Source organism: Neodiprion virginianus, chromosome 4, assembly GCF_021901495.1.
Source record: "Neodiprion virginianus isolate iyNeoVirg1 chromosome 4, iyNeoVirg1.1, whole genome shotgun sequence".
NCBI lineage: Eukaryota > Metazoa > Arthropoda > Insecta > Hymenoptera > Diprionidae > Neodiprion > Neodiprion virginianus.
In genome coordinates this window covers 33,093,091-33,112,875 of record NC_060880.1, presented here as the reverse complement: position 1 = coordinate 33,112,875, position 19,785 = coordinate 33,093,091, and the positions used below count along the sequence as shown (strand labels likewise).

The following is a 19,785-nucleotide window of genomic DNA, read 5'->3' as shown; positions in this document are numbered from 1 at the left end:
GTAGAGATTGAGATTATTCATGAAGTGTTTACAAGACCGTTTCTTGTTAGAAAAATACCCACCCCGTGAAGGCGGGTTTCTTTCTGTCCGTAAGGTGTGTGGTGGAAGAAGTCGTTTGCTACGTTACTAAACGATGATATTTCCGTGACTTGTGTTACAATAGAATATAAATTTTTTCAGCACCACCCTCCTCGGAGCAGAAATAGCATATTGATGACACGGTGGGGCGACCGCGTACTGCGCAATTCTGCAGGAAGTCTCGATTTAGGACTCATTTATATTTTACCCGAGCTACGAAGCTGCTGTTTCTTGTGGGTTTTTACTGTATAAATTTTAAAGGGTACCATTGCTTGATCGCGTAAAAAATAATGAAGACTTTCCAGTCTCACATTACGATTCTGCTGCCTCTGAGACGTACATCATGTCTGATAAATAGTAGCTGCAGCCACAAACAGTGCAGTATTTCACCTGTATTATCTGGCATGCTACTACAGGTACCTACGTCTTTTCATTTCAACTTTTATTAGTTGATCACGCAACCTGAAAAGAATTATTTATATCTACTGCTAAAGAAACATTGCATACACAAACACTCTAATACTTTTAACCGAAAATAATAACATTTTACGCATTGTCAACGAATCTTTCAAATTTTTCGTATGTTTACTTTTTTTCCCGCGAAAAATGTTGCCATCATGTAACGTACGTAGTTTACTATTAGTTAAATAAGTATCAGCAAGATCGCGGATGGCAAATATAATTTCGGCTTTTCATCGTATTACATGTTACTAAATTTATCTGCGATGACATATGCAAGAAATTCGAACACGTAAACCAACCCGACTATTCTCAGGGACGAGGTCGAAGTTCAGCTGGCTAGAACTGAACTCAGGCTAGATCGAAATTAATTCCAACTTGGTCCGGAAATCGAGACGTAAGCGGAACTAATCCCCATTGCAAACGGAAGTTTGATAATACGTCAGCCTCCTCAGATTTCCGCTGGAGACATTCTTGGCTCCAACTTTCAGAAATTGCAAATGCGACGGAGCTATGAAATTCCACAGGATATATAAGTAATTCCTGACCTTAGAACCCAAATCTGAACCAACAATAAACATCTCTGGTTTTTTTGACGCCTGAAACGTGTTGATCGTATTTTTCTTTCTGCTCATTCGACGTCGATTCGAGACCCAGAAGTATTTTTCACCTACCCGAGTCAATTTTCGGTATACGCATAATTCACATGCACGATGAATATTGCTTATCACCGCACCTTAGTGAAATTTTCAGAGGTGAGCTGAAATCTGTAAATCTAATAGCAGCCCGTTCAAGTTCAAGGATACCCATTAGAAATCCTTCGATTTCAGCCAACAATTCCTCATCTCCGCAGCTTATACGTAGTTTCTGGCTTAGGCCAACTGTACTTCGGAAATCGTGGCTAAAACAAGCAGTGCCAATCTCAGGGTTAAGCCCTGCTCCCGGTATTTCTGTACATATTGCGTCTTGCCTGTATTTCCAGCCAATCCGCTGCCGCTATGTAGGGCGCCGAATATATACCGTAGACTGTAACTGCCTGGTACATAGCCTGCTATACATACATACGTAATCGAACTGGTGACATATTGGCCCCAATGATGGAGGCAAAAGCATTAGAGAATCTGTATACACAGATAGACGAAGCAAAGCCTAGCTCCTGCTGCGAGGGATAGTGACGGCGTCGAGCACCGACCATTCTAACAAATCGATAAGCGCCCCTCAATTATTCAAGCAACGTCCCTGCCACCAAAAAGATAGCTCCTCTAGCCTACTCCGCGTGAACCTTTGACGCGTATACTGCATCAGATTATCGAGAAACATTTCAGGCATTCCATAACATCCTGAGTGATTTCCATCATGCATTTGGGATTGGGTATCAGTCTACACGACATACATATCCAGCTATGTCTGACTGCTCTCAATGGAAACCGGCAACCGCCGGACGATTTCATTACCGATTGACTACGACTTGATCCTAAGTTTTATTACACCATGTTATTTGGGCTTGTCTGCAAATTTGTTTTTGTTTGTTCACTTCACGCAGTATGGCATTGAAGCGAAATTCCAATCCCGTGCACGTGACAACATTATCGCACCCCGGCGACGAGGGTGAATTGGCATTTTTGAGTTGGGACCAAATTTGGATTTGCCAAGTTCGAATCAACAAGCTCCAAAAGCGACATTTTTGTAGTTAAAAATTAGGCTGTCACAGAGCAGAGAAAACAGACACTTTACGTAAGCATGCAAGGCTTTTACTCATAGTTATTTGCTTCTACTGAAAAGTGGCAGTTTTTTAGTCTTGTTACCCTTGTCGCCGGAGTGCGATATAATCAAGTTAGTCATTTTCATTGTACGACATGTACCAGAGCTACAACTTTTCGAGTATTCGTATTATCTGAAGCAACCGGATCCAATGCTTCAAATTCGGATATCCGGACTATCTGAATAGTTCTGCGTACTCGAGTGCTCGGGTATCCGCACTATCCCAACTATTCGAATAAATAGTGCACTTGATTTACACGGATAGTTAAACTATTCGAATAATACGAATAGTTCGGTTTTCCGCGCGGGGAACAGCTAACTCACAATCGTATAAAACTTTGTTGCAAAAAATATACTATTGTTTCTCGAATTTCCTAAACTTGTGGTGCGAACGTAATTTACTTACAAATTATGTACGAATTGTTTTGGATATACCAATATCCGGATACCTACTCTAACTATCCGGATTCGAAGTTTCATAACTGACGGATCCGAGTAATTCAGATGTTTGAATATCTGGATAGCTCGTATCCATGTGTAAGCATCAAGGTGAGAGTCCCACAAATTGTCAACACAAATTGGTTTTAGCCATCGAGAAATTTAAAATTTGTGCCGTCAATTTATAATTTTGGAAAATAAAGGGTTCAATAATTGCGTCTAAACGTGTCAATAACTAGTACACTGTCCCTACTATGTACGTCTTCAGTCTCGCGATTCTAGAGTGGGCAGAAGTTCAGACGGTTGGCTGATTCTTAGACGCGGACACATGTCAGGTTCTTATTAAGTATACCATCATTGACCTAATTCATTTCAGGAATAGTATCCCATTAGGTCTGAAACGACGGTCAGGATCCTTTTAGCTATTTCTCTCAGATTTAAGTAGATTTGCAGTAAAACGTCTCATACTACGAAAATTATCTTTGAGTTTACGCTCAATACAACAATTGTCTGACTGATCAGTGCATAAGCAACAGCTGAGATCAAATTCATAGCACTTGTTGCAGTTTAGTATCGATTGAAAGCTATGTGACACAAAGACGAACCGAAGTAATAAGAATAGTCAGTTAATAGTTAAATAAAAAAAAAAAAAGAAAGTAATTTTTGTCGATTCAATTGTTATGAACGAGCTCAAATGACTGTCGAATGAAATTACCTTGAATAAGTCCATAAATCACTTTCTTAGAAGGAGAAACACAGACGTTGCTCACCGAAAAGAAAACCATTTTCAGCAAAAGCGGTCGAAATGACCGCCCGCGTCGTTCTTGAGGGATCGCAAACGCCAATAGTCCCTTCTGTTATGGCTCAAGCTACAGACCATTTCTTGGGCTGTAAAACGATTTTCGACCAATCCGCGATCTCGGAGTGATACGCTTACATGTCGATGGTCTAGATCAGAATGTTTGTGGTTGGTAATGGACTACGTCGTAACGCTATAAAGTTACAGCCCTGCACTAAGGTAACTTCATTAATTTATTGAATGCAACTCTAAGTTACACCTAACAAATGTCAGGATTGTGCGAGTTATCGCAGTAATTTAAGTATAGCACCTGAAAAATTTAAAGATTAAAGGAAGGAAATACTCGCATTATTTCCGTTGGTATCTGTCTCAGAATTTCTATTGGTCAGTGACAAGTGCTCGAGACGCGGGGAAAAAAATAGAGCGTGCAAAAATTGGACGCCAAACTTTGTCGCAAATGAGTTTGCGTCTCTCGAAAACAGTTGCCAGGAACGCCTGTGTCCTGGGGCAAATAATACCCAACATTTCTGTAAGTAAGATCCGTTTCGCTTACAAATTTCCGGGGTAAATTTCTCAACGCAAGTTGAGAAGGTAGAAGTTTGGTAAGTTTCTGAGAGTCCGCCGCGGAGCAGAGCGGATTGTTGTTAGTCAGGATTACGAGCGGAACGGAGTTTATCGGCAATACAACGAAGAACGTAAAAACTGTATTAGAACGCCTGTATTTTGAGCTCCGATGAAGAATTCGATTACTCACATCGCATCTGTTCAGAATAAAACAACTGTCAGATGAAGAAAACTTTCATATCATGTACATCATGATAGAGTCTTACATCCGTTGATGACAGCTTACTGAATTTTTTCGGTCAATCATCGCCCTAAGTAGATTAATCAAAAGCTTAATAAAACCGGAGCTCACCTAATGGAATTATACATCATATATATTATGTTATTGGTGATCGGTCAATTAAGAAAACGTAATTTTAGTAATTTTAGTTTAATTACAGAAGATTGCTTTTAGAAATGTGCAACATTGTAGGTCATACCAATACGGTAAATCTCAGACAAGACGTTGAACATTTAAGCAATATTTACAAACCTCTAATCTCTGCCCACACAACAAATATTGTTTAACCTTAACTAATTTTTTTTATTTTTTTATATAAAAAAAAATTATTATTTAGGTCCCATTTACAGTTCATTCTACATAACCTTTCGTACCAAATATTTATGGTTTTTTCTGTATAATGTTTATAATATGTTCACCTTCACTCTGGATTATTGTGTTTTCCCCCATCAGTCGTTATTCACCTGTTGACCCAATCGGTTCAACCAACAATATTTCGTTAGACATGTAGGATGTAATTATAAAGATCTTACCTCCACCTAATTGACACCTGTGAATTAATTTCATTGCTAATTGACTTTTTTCAATAACCTTTTAACACTATGACATATTGACTGTGAAAAAAAACATAGTTCTTTAATCTTTTAAATAAATGACTACCAACCTTTAACTCCTACAAAAAAACAACTAGAAGATTGACATTGTCTACCGTCACTAAAAAGAACACAGTTTCCGCCAATTGTTATTGTGAAATCGACTACATCTTATTACACCTACTTAACTCAAAAGGTAAATAACATCAAAAAACATCCTTATCATAATTATTCATAAGGTTCTTACTATCAACAATGTTTATTGTCTCTGAGAATGTTACTTCTGCAATATTTATGTCCGATTACTATTAGTACCATTGTTAATTTTTTTAAGTCCTATTTTCCTTTTGTTTGTTTTTTTGACAGTTTTTAAATAAATCGTTCTGAGGAGGGCCCATATCCGGGTCGAAACGTTAACTAAAATTACGTTTTCTTAATTGACCGATCACCAATAACATAATATATTACATACGAGGTCGAGAATTCTTACTCATCGGAATTATACATCACCTGACGATTGGCTAATAATATAATCGGAGTCTGCCTGATTCCGTGTACATTTGCTCTTGATCTTTACCGTCGCCCGACTGGTCAAGCTCGTAATCTTATAATTCGGAAACAAATTTCCGGGCCCCCCAAAGCTGTATTATCTTATTAAATTTCGTTCAATATTTGCTGTTATAGGTAAGCCCTTGGGCTGTTATTCTTACGCACAAAATTATAAACAGCAGAGCTTGAACACTGTCGCGTATGAGCGCGATACGTATTCGGTGGGTGTATGTAGGTACCCGTAATTGCGTGAATACGACTTGCGGCGGGCTTATAATATCCGGCGAGCCGATTGGCCGGTGGGATTGCAAAGGGTGGGTTTAGGGGTCTGTCAAAGGTGTTCGACGCGGCGCGTTACCTGGCACAAAACATGAACTTCACAACCAGCCGTCCAAGGTCTGTTGTCATGAGTTTGAAGGCTGAAGCAAAAGTATAGCTGAGGTTTTCAGGATCAGGTTTGTAAAAAAGGGATAGGTAACCATCTACTCTTTGGGTAAAATTCGGAGCGAGAATAAACTTTTTTATTTTTTTTGTCAAGAAGTAAATACATAGCGTGGGTTGAACCTTTGCTTTTGTAGCTTGAGCTTCTCTCGAGGTGGAAAAAAAGTGGAGCAAAAAAAATACCTACCCGCCAAGATAAACGCGGCACGAATGTTTGCAGTACAAGTTTGAGATCAAGTTTAAATTGAACTCGTAGGCTCGGTATTTCACCTTCTCATTCCCCCGATCAGTCCGGGTCAACAAGAACTCGCGAGTAAGTTGAGGTTAAAAATCATGATAAATCAGCCCACCGTCCCTCTCGCCTTTTGCAACGAACTTGTGACGTATTGTGACGAAGGTAGGTATACCATGCGCGCGTAGCTTTGTTCGTGTTTTCATCCAGCAAACACACATATCACATCACCCTCGTGTCAAGGATAATGGAAATATATCCCCAGTAAACGCTGTATGTAGGTACTCGCGTTATTGGAACTCTTCAACTTGCTACGAAGACAATTCCGCTCGAAAATACTGCCGAGTTGACTCGCGAGTAAGGATTATTCAGACCAATGGTAGAATTACCATTTTACTTTGTTCAGCCTGCAGGAGCCGTATCGGGGTCATATAGGATTCTATCATGGCGGTAAACGTTCGTATTACTGCGCGTGACGAAAAATTTTGTGCAATCAAACAATTAACGCTTTAATACCAGCGAAGGTTGATCATCGCGATCACGTCAAGTTAGTTCTGCTATTGCAAAGTACCAACACTGTAACGACACGAGAATTAATGAAGCATCACATGTCCGTGACAATACATAACGAACGGGGCTGTAAGCCCTGCAAGCTTTGGAACTCATGCTTGACGAATTTCAATAGACGCGGTGCGAAAAGGATCACAAGTCCGACTCAGGATCGAGAAGTGGATGTGAAACAGTCATTCTTACACATCCGCAAAGCATTTGGCAAAGGATCACCGGAATCGTCGGAAGGATATTAATCAGCAAATGTTTCTCATTTGTCACCATAGTCATGACTCTCGATAAAAGGCAAGAACAACGACGATACGATCGATATTCAGGAGGGAACATACCTTTCCCCGATGGTGCGACCCTCCTCATCGTCCTCCTCCTCGATGTCGTGAAGGCGAGGGCTGAGACGGTGCTGCGTTCCGCCGTCTCTAGCCCCGTCCCCCTTCCGGCTTCCCTCGGGCTCGTCCTCTAGGTCGTCGAGGTCATCCTCTTCGAGGTCACCAAGAGGGGCGCGCTCCTCGGCGTCGACTTCGGGAATGATCTGGGGCTGCTTCCTCTGAAAGGAGCCCTTCTTCGCCTCGCAGGGGCCGCTTGTCTGGTCGCTGACCGCCTCTTTACCAGCACCTGCCCCGCCGGCCGCACCCGTGCCGCCGCCGGCACACGGCAGGCAGCTGGACCACGCGCCCCCCACGGCGACACCCTGGCACTACGTGGCCTCGAAAGACAGGGAAACGCGGCCACTCGATTCGCGGATTATCGCAACACTGCGGTTTTACCCTGTTGCGTGTCGTCGCGTCGCCCCGACGAGAATCGGCGTTGATTTTCGTGTGGATTATAGAGACATTCACGGGACGCTATTTCGATATTCAAAATTTATTCCTCAAACTTTTGTCGAACGTCTCGTTTTAATCCTACTCGTTCGTCTACTGACCAATTCAACTGACGTTGAATTCTCACCCTCGGTGCTCTCTTGGGTCTATAGAACTCCGGGTGTTCCTGAGGTTGAAGAAATATTTTCACCCGAGCTGATGACAATTTTCGACGAGCTCAATCACGAGTACCAAGTATGACTTCGTTGCCGCACTCTCAATTTGTCAATTCCACCAAGAGTTCTCTATTCGGGCGTGGGTGACAAGGCTTGCTGATTTAAACTCACGAGTGGTTGACAAATGCAATCTAGACTGTATTCGACATTCGGTGTAACATTCAATCGTCGATATAACTCGCAGTCCATATTGTGGGTACCAGAAAATTTCTATCGCAGACGCACTCCATTCGTATTTGAATATTAATTTTATTCCAACTGGTTCTTCTTTTTTGCTATTATCCCGAAGTATGGCATATGTTTCAATGGAACTTCTATATTTTATTATTTCATTCGTGGCAATATTATAGTCGTGATATTATTTTGTACAACGATTAGTGATGATATTAATTTTTTTTTTCATTTTTCAACCATAGGGTTATTCATTAACGTCCTTTAGACTTAGTAAGTACAAATAAATTGGCACAACAACAATCTTTGCTTAAACATTGTCCGACAAGTTTGTTTTTTTTTTTTGACGTTCACCTGTACAATAATTCTGACACAACGACGAACAAGCATACAATAACAATCAACAGAGTCAAGAGCCACTGGTAACTATCCTTTCATGTATTAAAGTTTAAATTTAAGGAACACAGAAATGATTGTCGAAGGTAGAAAAACACGTGTCTTCAGGCGAAAATCCTTCGGGTAAATCTGATGACGGTGGTCTTTGGCTGCTTCACACCCAAAGAGAAAAGGCAGATTGCATTTTCGACGCAGTCAACCGTGATAGCTGGGACAAGAATACACATATACTGCATCAACTCTCTCAGAAGTGAGAGACTGCACAATAAATACGAAATGCCAAATAATGAATCTATTCGTCTAAATGATGGCCGCCCGCGCTGTTATTGCCGTTCTATGCGTTTAATGACACACTGCGAAAGTAGTACAAGTCGTGTGACTCAGCCAGAGTTACGTATTTACGTGTCATTGAACAAACAGAGTTTCCAACTAGGTGGATGCAGCTTCCGCAAACAAGAAACGGTCTCTGAATAAGCGGGCGTATTTATATCAGAAACTGTGCACCATTACATGAAGTGAAATTGAAACATTTTGATGAAACGAATGTACAAAACGTACTAGTCAGAGTCTGTTTGTTGAGTGCAATTCTATTTCCGAGCCCGAGCGTCAAATACATCGTATCACCAGAGTTCACAGTGAAAGCGATTGCATTCTACCGTCTCCTATTCACACACCTTTGGCTGCTCTTCGATACTGACGTTCCGGTGACATCAGTTTTTAGCACGTGGAGTCACAATTTAGAGCATCGATTCATCCCAGTAATCGAATTCTAACATTTTTTCCCACTCTCCAAATAGAGATCATGGAATGCTCGAACAAGTGTACCGTGCAAGCAATATTTCAGTACTAGCACTGGACAACTGATGAAGGCAGCAGCTGAGAATCGAAATATCGCTAACTTACAATTGAATTGACTAAAGTATGCGATCGACGATTACTGCCCGATAATTACAGAACAATAGCAATGAAATCATTCCATACGGCGTGCTCGATCACGGAATGGATCGTCTTTCCAAAATAAATCTTCATCCAATTACGTGCCTGTACCGTGGAGATGAGAAAAACGCGCATTCGAGTTATATTGTCAACGTTTCTTTGGGAAAGGTTATAGTAAAAAAATTCGCGAGGACGGGCAAGGATAACAAACGTCACCCATTGAAATGGATTATCTTCGGTGAATTCGATTCGACATGGGGTCAGTCGCCTTTGGAACCATCGACGGATTATTTTTGAGTGATTACTCACTCTATTACGAAATACAAGTCACGGACTTGACGTTATATTTACAACGGATGAATCATTTGCCATGAAAAGTATTTTAGTATATCTGTAAAAAATGAATGTAAGAATCTTCAAACGACATAATCACTCTCCGAGTAGAAATTGCCAACTTTCTGCGTTATCGCAATTAATTGAATCACGCCTCGCGTTGCATCTGGCACGGTGCAATTTGTCGGCAAAAATTGTCATTTTTTAAATCTCATTCACATTATTATCCACTTCTCGTTTTTTCTACCCCTCTGTAACCGCCCATCGCGAATATTCTGTATATAAAAGCGTGCCGCGTAGTATTTTTTCATTATTCCGTCTAATCTCAGCTAACCATCTTGAGGGAGAAAAATGTTGTAATTAATACTTGAAATTAATGATAATAATCGCAATATATTCGAGGGGTAAAACCACATTCGTTTTACCGTTTGCACCACGAAGGTTGTGCTATGTTTTGAAAAAGCAACGTCGGTAAATGTAATAAACTCGCGTGTCCGAAGTTTTTCAGCAAATTATCGATACTGCGACTGAATTTTAATCACGTGAAATATGCTGCCGATTTGTAATATATTTTTTCTAAAAAATTTCCGTAGCAATAAATTTTTATCGATGTGAATGGATTGTCGATGGCTCCACCGTTATTTCTAGCCAATAATTCGTTCACGTTGAAATAGAACGCAAAGAGGATCAACTGATCAGGGATCAGCTACCCTGGATATCTACCCACGTTTCTGTCTCGTCTTCAACATTTTGCACAAAATCCTTTGCCGTCCAGAAGATTTCGCATCGTCTGGGAAATTAAGATGAACAACCGTACGCTGTGGCGAATCGCGTCTGAATTATATACCTATGAATTTTCCCAACTTCGCGGTGAAAAGATTCTACGAATGCGATATAGAAGTTGAGCGTTCCTAATACTTATCCAAGGTAATGGAGTTGGAAAAGTTCGTTCGGATGCACTCTGGTAAGAAAAGTGCATAGCGAAGCTTGAAGCAGTATTATACTGCTATTCGGAAATTTGCACGCCCTTAAAAATTATTTGAACATGATTCGACGCGGGCTATGAAATCCTGTGAAATTCAGGAAGTTTAGAAACATTTGAGAAGCTCAAACGTGAACTCGAAATCATTCAAAAAAAAGTGTTTCAGAAGCGACTGAATTGGTATGTATCATTCAAAAGAATCGTTACTTGTGTCACAAGGATCGACGTAAATTTCTTGAACTTGCTAAGCCATGCCAGAAAAGAAGCAGACGGAAAGTTTAAAGGAAAGCTTCGTGTTTGCAACAAGTTGTGGAACCTGATGTACTACTACCTACTCGATACTTTTTTTTTCTTCATTGGTATTTATTTGGCGGCTATTGTACCGTCACAAATCCAGATCAGTCCGAAGGATCTTTCGGTTGGAAGCTCCTCAGATATTTCGTCAATTTTTAACGTAAACTTGAGTCTTCTTCCGTTTCCTGCTTCGAGCAAATATCGAATAGGGCCGTACATATATTTGCAACTCGATTTAAGCAAGAGATTATTCGTCTACAGAGGTAAGAAATGAGAGGTAAGTATCAATAGTGGCGACTGTTGTAGACAGATACGAAAAGTCTAACCCCGTGAAAATTCACACGCATAGCTATAACTCTGCAGCCTGTGATTTCTAGCAAACCTGCAGACTTGAAAACCGTTATGACTAATAATGACGAACGAAGCTTTGAGTTTATTTCGAAAATAAGCAACTTGAAGCCAAGCAAAATGCTCCAGCTCGTAGGTCGTGCTTTAACTTTTATGCGACTAAAGTTAGGCGTTCTTATATGTGCTGACGGTGCGAGTTTTATTATTTCACTGAACAGCTTTCGCGGTCAGAAACCTGGTTATTTACAGCGATAGCATTGTTTGCTTCATCAAGTCGCTTCTCATTAGTTAACGGCTCGCCGAACGTGCGCTTCATTAACGGTAATAATGGTGAAAAAATTGACCTCCTTATTTCAACGCTCGATAAGTTTCTTAAAATACTCTTCGAATTGCATGTAATGTCCCGATTACTACCAAAAGTCAAAGTGAAGGTAGATGTACCTAGGTTGCAGGTAATATCTTTAGCCGTTAAGTCGACCCAGCCGAAAATCGTATCGATAAATCTGAAAGTCGACGGATAATAGAGTGAAGCCACGACCGAGTTTGAGGCGATCGATTTATTGAGATTGATTATACGAATTCTTTCCCATTCATCTTACCTACTATACGTACATGATTATTGATGATGCTAATTCTGTTAATTATGCTATCGATCATCAGTCACGACGAGATGATCAAGGGCGGAATTGACACTCGCAAGTGTTCAATGATGCACGACAGTAAGTGTTAGCGTGAAACGTAAATAATCGTATGGAATTTACTGTATAATAATTCCTTTGTGTTCTTTATGTGCTCCATACGCGATCCGTGTAGCTTAACAACGTATCGTTTGTCAAATGAAATAATCTGGACTATCAAAGCGTAAACAACCCTTCACATAAAAATGAAAATTGTACAGCTATAGTTATACCAAAAAAAGGGTTTAAAAAAAATCTCCCTTTGTCACCTCGCTTCATGTACTATCAGCTGGGAAAATTTTTATCAAACAGGGACGGCCGCAGCCGTAAATGAATTGGAGACATTGAATCCACGTTGATTACTGCTACAGACACGAATATCAAACACATTTTTCTAATCCATTCGTCAAATTTTGAACGATTATACAACTGTGGCAGCTCTGATAAAAAATATCAGCCAAACGAGAACCACATCGAGATACTCGTCAGGCTAACGGAAAAGTGGAATCGTATAGGATTGAATCCTGTTTATCGATTTGCCAACGAAGTAAACCACTTGTCACGTCGTTTACCATAAACTTGATTTTACATTAATCTAAGACGAGTTAGCCGCTCGAAAAAGTAATCAAAAACCATTTACCGGCACATCGATGATCGTCATGATCATAAAGCTTGTTGCTTACACTATTTGTCAGTTCAATTAACCAGGGATTTGTATGTCGAACCGAACGAGGATCAGCCATCACAAGCGTCAGTAAATTAATTATACTGCCATTAGTATTTCCTATTGCCAACTTGATGTGTTACATGTGTTGCTAGCTAATCTCGAAGTATATTACATTCATATGTATTGCATCAGATGCCAATTTCCATGATAAACTAATCATCGTTACCAATAAATGAAAACTCATCATGCGCTAGAATCTTATCAAGGATACTCGAGCTTGCACTATAATTTATAATTCCAATAAGTACTACCGCGTGTCTGAAATATAATGATCAATTTAATTTTGCCGGATGGAATTTTCGCTTCCTCGTTCTTCCACGGAACTGACAGACGTTCAACGAATTGATATTCCTCAGATGAACACTCCCGGTGTTCACTCTAGTGAAACCGAGAGGAACCGCAAATTCCAGTTTCAACAACTCCCTGCTGATGTTAATTAACGAAGCTTTAAGAAATCTTGATCACGTCGTTTGATCAGCTGTTCCAGTATTCCAATGCATGTGCAAACCGGTAAAAACAGATATGCACAATATTAGTTGCAAGAAGAAAGAATGATTTGTATTTTTTGGCAAGACTTAAAAGATGAATTTCTGTAATCCTATCAATTATTAAGCACCAGGTTTAAGGTATAGGAAAAAAAAATTAAAAGAGATCGTTCACAATTACCCCTAATCTTAAGTCAAGTCGGACCTTCTATCAATTAAACAATTGTACGCTTAGATAGTGAATATTATTCTGTTCTTACGATTCTATTCTCTCTTTGATTGAGGAATAATTTGTCAATATCTCTAAATTTGAACTTCCTGTATACATGTCAACCCTTGTTAATCAATCGTCGCGTGAACCGTCGGAGAGAAAAAAAAAACAGCAACTCAAAACACCAAAGCAGACCACATTTTATTTGGTACGTTGAGCAATTCCGGCATGTGCTTGGAACCTTGTTATCAAAGCAGGGATACAGGTGTCCCAGCGGCACCAAATTTATAAACTCCCAGGTGGCACGTCAAATCCTGCAGACTTACTCGTGTTCGGTGAAAATTGGCTCAACGCATCTATCATAAAAATGAGACAAACCAATTTAAATCGGTGCTGAGCCCATCCGCTCTCGAAGCAAGTTCATCTGAAAGGACATGACGATAGCCACCGTAATCAAAGGCATCGCATTATTTGTAGTAAAGATATTTTTTACCGAAATAAAAATATTGTTTCGAAGCATTTATCACACTTTTATCGGTTTAATCTCAATAGAAAAGAAAAACACAACTGAAATCTGCTCATCGTTAATCGATCCTTGATTTGATACTTAGTTTTCTACAGTTCAATTTATCGTGAGTAGATAACACGTATTAAACAAGTATGCGTGTGTAATATACACACTATCTATGCATCACCAACAAACGATATTCCTAATATTCTTGTCCATAATACCAAAAAATAAATTTTTATGTCAACAGTTAAATTTAGTTGAGTCAAAACTGCCGATGCCTGCACACCAAAGTAACGATGATGCGATACCTATCTCTGTATCTGCCATCCTTCGCGCTATCGGCTCACATTACTCCCCGAAAGTCACGCAGTCCCCCGCCACTCGAATAAATATATCTATTTACGTGCGTATATTATGTATCTACATGCGTATCAATTTATCTACCTATCTATCGGCACAAACGCTGAAACGTCGCTGCCGATCGATATAATACATACAGGCACAGTAATAGGTCTCGGTGACATCCGAAAATGGAGCACTTTGGCTTTATACTTGGATTTCGGAAGCGAATTCCAATCGGAAAAGTTCGAATGAATAATCGCACGAACATACGCATGATCTGGTGATATTCGATAGCGAGATTGAAATTCAACTTAACGGCATTCGAACGGTCATGTATTGGAGCGGATTGCTTGGATTCAGAGAATTTAAAACTTACAGAATCCGGGAACAACGAATCCGAACGAGTCGGTATCGACGTCGAGTCGAAGACTTTCAAACGGAAGTGATAGAATTATATAACGACCGCGTATCTTACTGCGAATCGATTTAATCTACTTGGATTGAATTTCTGCCAGTTGGTCCTTTCGCAATAAGCCTAGTTACTTACGCAACTGACACCGAGATGGTCGTCTCAATTGTCTGTGTAACGTGGATTTGCAATTGCGTCATATCGGATACGCCATGTTCTAAGGATCATGGGATCCAGAACCGCGTCTTTACAACTCTTCCATCTTCCATATCTTTTCGCTGCTGGCTGTGTTCATCCGTTTCTTCGTCCCTCCACCTCTGTCGTTCTCGTTTAACTCCAATGTAAAGCCCAAAGGCCTGTCCCAACCTATCGCACGGTCCGAATTCTTCTTATTTCCGACCGACCCCATTTTTCGCCCACCGCATTTTCACTCGATTTTAATTGGTCTCGTTTCACGTTCGTCTTTTCTTTTTTTTTTGCGATAAGGACACTTCCCGCACCTCCGCGATTCTACCATGCTATAGCTACGCACACCGTCAATATATGAGCCGCGATATTCCGAGCTGAAACAATTTCTGAGATTGCTGCACATTTCACCTGAGGCAATGATGCAGCTAGTTGGTTAATAAGCCGACTTTCCGAAAACACTGCAGGAGTCGTACCTATCTCATATTCTAGCAAAGCTGCGGACGATCGAGCCTGCCAACGTCATTCGTTACATTTTCACCACGCTCGTTTCTGTTATGGGCAAAAATTACGGTCATCCGGGTGAAAAGCAATCACGTAAAACTGCTTCAAATTGGCCACATGAATCCAATCAGGAAAAGGTCACTCCTGACAATTGTACCCGATACGAGCCCGTGTGCGGACGATAATAAAAGCGAAAATCGGAGTTATCAACAACTTTCGGAATGATTTAAACTCCGAGAAACGTGAGAGCAGATTGAGTTGGACGACAAGCTACCGCGTCTTAAACAGAAATTCCAGACCTCGATCGAAACTCTGTGTTGTTGGACTCGTTTCGCAAATTTTGTTCGCAACGTCGTCGCCATACAAGAAATATACACATATATACATACAATTTGGAGGATCGCGCTGATTCGGCTGTATACAACTCGGAATTTAATTTGGACAACGCCGTGTTTTTGCAAAGTTACTCGCTAATCTCATAAAGCCGGTTCTTCTCACCGCATGTGTTTCAAGACCAACTCTGGCTGAGTTAACAGGTCGGGTTAAATGCTTAGACAACCGGGATACGGTTCACTTTGCTAAGCAGGGTACTACTTTTTTCAAAGAGGCGGATATTCTGCTTCCATTTCGGACGTTGTGAGATATTCAAACTATGAGCTCTGATCACCGAACGAAGTCTGCGAGTCTTCGGAGAGTCACTTTTATTACAGGGAAGTAAAATTGCGTCTTTTTTCCAGACGCTTCGAGGCTACTCCTGGACTGAATGAGAATTTAAGAAGCTTTCAAAACGTCCGAAAAACAAAATTTGACTTGTGTACGTTATTCGTAAGGAAGCTGAACATTCCGTCGCACGCTCATCCCGAGGTTAAGGCTCGTTTCTTTGGACAGCACCCGGAAGAGGTATTAGTATTTTTCAGTCAAAAAAAAAAAAAGAAACGAAGAGAAAGAGAAAATTTTCGCCGTTTGCGTGTGGGAACCAGAGAACAGAACGTAGTTCCCACACGCCCACGAAACTTATTCACATATCCTCAACTGGCAAAACGTACATACATAATACATACATCCTTTAGCCGTAATACGCGGAACCACAAACACGTCAACGAGAAGGTCATATTATGGACCGCTTTTAGGGTGATCCGGTCGACGGACAACACGGAGATAATTTATCGGAAGCAAGAGTTGTTGCACACGCATGCGACGCGTGTATAACAACGGTCTAGTTTACAGAGGACCACTTTCGACAGAACTGCATTGTTGGAAGATTGTCGTTATTACACATATACGGAATAGCGAACTCTAGACGAGAAGCTTTTCGATTTCCCTCTGCTTCGCCGTCGGTGGCGAAAAGCAAGCGGAAAAGCTTTGCGGTCATCACACGTGTCTCGTAATCTCGTTCGTAACCGTCCGCACTCGAGATACGTCGCAGCTCACGCACACATCGGACCGAATAACGATAAACACGGAACGCGAGGCGCCGTTAAGAGGCGGCACGACGCGGGTGCAAGCACAAACCGTGACTACTACGACACGGCGAGAGGCAGGCACGAGTTGCCGTCCATTGCCTGCGCAGCGGTTCGACCGCAGCTCCGGGAGCAAACGCGGATGGACCCCTCGCTCAGCAGCGAGTTACATCCTCCCGAGTACGCGCAGGGGAAATTCGACTCGGTATCATCCTCGTCCACCTTCCTCGAAGGCGCCTCTTCAATCACCGCGTCTCGGCATTCGAAACCTTTCACCGAGTCCCGCAGCGTCCCCCTCGCAGGGATAAATATCGCGAACCCCCGGTTGGGTTGCCCCGCAAACGCGTCGTCGTATTGGCGTTGACGACGGCCGAGGCCCGACTGAGGCTGGGGGAGGATGTCGGCGCCGTTGCTCACTGACGTAGCACCCGGAAAAGCACGAGCTTTTTCTGGGGGCGCCTCGCCTCCGCCGCACGGCTATGCCCATGGGGAACTGGGTCACCCGCGGTTACATCCGCGAGGGTTAATAAATTGGCCAAAATTGATATTTCACCCTGCAACCGTATCGCCAAAGCCCCATCCCCACACCCACCCCCGACGCTCGCCTTTCCTCTTTCACCCTCGGACCCCGTGTCGTCTCCCGTTACTCAACCCTTTTGTCCGTCGCGGCGGACAACTTACATATATAGGACGTTCGTAATGAATTCTATTCGTTCCGATCACTGGGATCAATTGGTCCTACGCCTTTTTCTGGTTGAGCGTTTCTTCGGTTTTCCCGTCGTTGGTTCACGCGAGTTTCAATGTTGATAACGGTGGTTGAGAGGAAAAAATTCTACCAAGCTTCTTGATCTTGACGATACGAGGAACGAAAAAATTGTTAGTGTTTTTTATATCCATATTGTCGGACATTCGGGTGTAACGTGATATCGCAATATTGCGATTGCCTCGACTGTGCATGTAACAATGTTATCGTTATACCTGAATTGTTATTATTGGAATTCATAATTTCACTACTCGTATACAATTGCATAACAGGTGTAGAAAGAATGGCGTTTATCCTACTGAAGTACGTAGATATAGGAATATGCTTCTTTATAATTACACGCAATTGCGTGACTACAGCCGTGTAAGCTGCTTACCATCAGATTGAGACCAACGAACGTGTATCGCAGTTGAAATATATGTGTATAACTGTGTCATCCGTACTTGCTAAAACCTCCGCGTGGATTTTATAATAAGTGTTGTCGCACTTGGTGAAGTTAATTCGCACAATGTTCGAAGCGTAAAGACGGCGTGGTTTCTGACGAGAAATTCGATAGGCTGTCAGTAATTAAAGTTGGATGCGCAGATTGTCTTTGGATGAGTTTTGATTTTGTAAATCCCGTAGCGCTTCGAAAGGATAGGGACGTACGAACGGGCCACAAGTTACGTTTAAGCTCGAATGTAAATTCCCCAAATGATGATATATTCACGTAGTGGATGCGGCCATTAAATGTTATACGCTGGTGTAGCACGCTGAAAATCAATACCACTGAAGGAGTATAGGCCTTTCACCAAAAGTTTGACGAAAGGAGTGAAAATTAATTCTCGACTTCTCACCCCAGTGTTCAGAAATTCATCATTACATCTTCGGGATTAAAGGTGACGAGAAAGGCCAAATGAAATCCAAGGTAAAACAATGAATGCTGACGAAACTTTCGAGCATGAATCACGGCGGAAATAAGCCTATTCAAATCCATAGCGCGAAGGGTGACGAAAAATAACAAACCCACCTGAGAGGAGCGAAGAATATGAAGGTAACCTGTGTCGCCGATCGCATGTCAGGCAGTAGAAAAAACAGTCGCGTCGAAAGATGCAGATTATCAATATCTCAGATGAGAGGATTGACTTTTTCAGCACATTATCATAAAATATTCAAACATCGACGGTTATGATAATAAACAGGTTGATATAACTTCGAAAGTATCTCAGAATTCCCCGGTTGTCGAAACGACGTCGTTGAAGACGCAATTCGGAAAACGATATAGGAATAACGTGATAATAAATCAGCTGATCGCAAACGCGGGTTATCGGTAAGGATTTTATGAAATAAAAAAGGAAATTGAGGTAAGAACGATTTGAATAAAAAAAAATCTGAGCTCGTGATCCGAAGAATGGAGACGACGACACAAAAGAGGAATATTCAAATCTGCTTGAGGCGAATGGTAGGAGGCTACGAAAATTTTCACAGTGAAATGCGTTGCGTTCACCCCAAGTCTAAAGCGACAGAGGCTTCAGTGCAGCGAACTCGTGCGCGACGAAAAAAGTAAATATGTACGTAGAAAGGGAATATGAATAAAAATAATGTCTCTAAATTCTGCTCAAGATATATTCCGATGTTTTACAGACTTTTGCGTAACAAATATGCGATTCGATCCTGAGCAATGTCCTCGAGAAAAATTTGAAAACGGACAACCGTTTCTCTTTCAATTAACCGGAAATCGTGAACTTTCCCTTTATTGCGCCGAGTCTATAAACCGTTGCCCTCGGGAAGCGTGGGCAAGATAGCTGGGACGATGTTGTTAACGCTATAAGACAGCGGGGTCGAAATATATACTTTATACATATATCGGTTGATCGCGAGTCCCCTGCGGACCCATCGGTTTCAGGATGACCAAGCTTTTCCGTATTATCTTGAGAAACCAATGAGAATCACCACCTCGACTATCTCCATCGAAAGAAGTCATGTTCCCCCTGCCAACTATCGACAAGTTTCAGTCTCTCGTTCGGACTTGTGTACCCACTACAAAGAAGTTGACGAGTTCTTCTGCGTGGCAATTAGTAGGCTCGACAAAATTTAATTGTTACGCTCCGCTTCGAGTTTCTTTCTTTACCTCTTAAATCCCCCTCCGTCAGTCGGAATCAGTCTACATTAAAGCTGTATTTCTCGCCTTTGAAGGCTTTCGGTATATTATATACCTACCATATTTTAATTTACAAACGAGGCGAGCGTTGTCGAATATAGATCGAACGTGTG

At 41.4% G+C, this 19,785-nt stretch overlaps 1 protein-coding gene across 2 annotated transcripts in view; it reads right to left on the bottom strand.

Annotated features, from left to right (window-relative positions):
* Window positions 1-17,136, bottom strand: part of LOC124303627 (cAMP-specific 3',5'-cyclic phosphodiesterase) — a 276,613-nt gene extending 259,477 nt beyond the window's left edge. The window contains exons 1-2 of one of the 2 annotated variants that reach the window (XM_046761085.1): window positions 16,360-17,136; window positions 7,094-8,572 (exon numbers count right to left, since the gene is read on the bottom strand). The gene's annotated coding sequence lies outside the window, so the exon portion shown is untranslated. The remainder of the gene's footprint in view (window positions 1-7,093; window positions 8,573-16,359) is intronic. The other variant, XM_046761084.1, reaches the window with a different exon arrangement.
* Window positions 17,137-19,785: the final 2,649 nt, after the last annotated feature.